General features: G+C 43.6%; 1 non-coding gene across 1 annotated transcript; it reads left to right on the forward strand.

Annotated features, from left to right (window-relative positions):
- Positions 1-481: 481 nt before the first annotated feature.
- LOC130033172 (U1 spliceosomal RNA) lies at positions 482-641 on the forward strand. Its single transcript, XR_008793908.1, has one exon. It is a non-coding gene; the product is annotated as a U1 spliceosomal RNA (small nuclear RNA).
- Positions 642-1,639: the final 998 nt, after the last annotated feature.

Consider the following 1,639-nt stretch of genomic DNA (forward strand, 5'->3'; position numbering starts at 1 on the left):
AAATCACCAGGATTCTTCCATTTCTGAATGGTCCTGAGGTGTGTATTTGCAGCAGGTAAGCAAGATGAGATACAACAGGCTCAGGGAGGTTGGAAAAGAGGCTGGGGGAGGAAAGGAAGGTTTGATAATGGGAGAATTGAGCATCTCACGAAAGCAACAGGACCCTTGTCTGTTGATCAGGCTTGGAAGCTTCTGTGTGCCTTGGGCAAATGAGCTATAGAAGCTCTATGTTTTATTGCTAGAAATGGACCACTGGCTGTGGTAACCGACTCCTTCACTTGAGTTCATCAAATCACAACTACTCTTTCTCCCCTCCCCCTCCCTCAACCACTTCAGAGCTAGGCAGTCATGATGCCAGGATTACCTCCAGGCAGGACTTGGTACTTGTTTGGCTGGTGTTTTAAGCCAGTGGACCATCATCCAGGGTCGCCCATAACCACTCTTCTCAGACTCAAGACCACAAGATAGAAATTCCTGGTGCATACCAACCTGATCTGGGAGATACTATGACCAGAAAGGTGGTTTTCCCAGGGCGAGGCTTATCCATGCACTGTGTGCTGACCCTTGTGATCTTCCCAAATGTGGGAAACTTGACTGCATAATTTGTCATACTGGGGCTGCTACATTCATGCTCTCCCCTGGGAGAAGGAAAAGAAATTGTAGGTGCATGAGGTTTTAGGTTCCATACAACAATGGACAAAATCTACAGATGCAGAGCTATTATTAACAAATTGTCCAATGCACTGGGATATTTATGGGTACAGGGAAATAGCTCAAAGGGCTGGGGTGAGCTTTGCACTCTAGATCTCCAGGTCAATGCCTAGCACTGCTGAACCCCATGCACAAGGAGTGTGGGGCCCATACAAACAGAAACATAGAAACAGATTTCTCAGTGCATAGAAAATAATGTATATAAACAACTCATACATTATTAGGTTAATCTCTGCTGTGTCCACAGAGCCAGGTACAGACCCTGGTATTGAAATCTGAATTTTCTTTCAAAACCAGAAGCTCTTTGAGAAATTTTTAAAAAATCTCTTTAAGTGTTATCCTTTGCCTACAAAATTCTTAGCGTAACTGAGCATTGAATATTTGTGGCAGTCTCTGGAATCCTTAGAAAGCTTTTAGATACTATTAACAGTTCGTATATCAGAACTGTTTCTCTTGATTGCAATGGAAAGTAAATGATTACATTTCAACACTTACCAATGTATAACCTAGTGAGGTGTATATATATATATATATATATATATATATATATATATATATCAGGCTGGAGTGATAGCATAGTGGGTGGGGCATTTGTCTTGCATGCGGCTGACCTGGGTTCAATTCCTCCATTCCTCTTGGAGAGCCCGGCAAGCTACCGAAGGTATCCCACCTGCATGGCAGAGCCTGGCAAGCTCCCTGTGGCACATTCGATATGCCAAAAACAGCAACAAGTCTCACAATGGAGACGTTACTGGTGTCCGCTCAAGCAAATCGATGAACAATGGGAGGACAGTGCTACAGTGCTATATTTGTGTGTGTGTGTGTGTGTGTGTGTGTGTGTGTGTGTGTGTAGTCAGTTCCTTTATATGTACCAACAAGGAGCTCTTGGCCAAGTTTACAGAGTATGGTCATTGCATGTGACGTTGTG

This window comes from Sorex fumeus, unplaced genomic scaffold, assembly GCF_029834395.1.
Source record: "Sorex fumeus unplaced genomic scaffold, SorFum_2.1 ptg000051l, whole genome shotgun sequence".
Lineage (NCBI taxonomy): Eukaryota > Metazoa > Chordata > Mammalia > Eulipotyphla > Soricidae > Sorex > Sorex fumeus.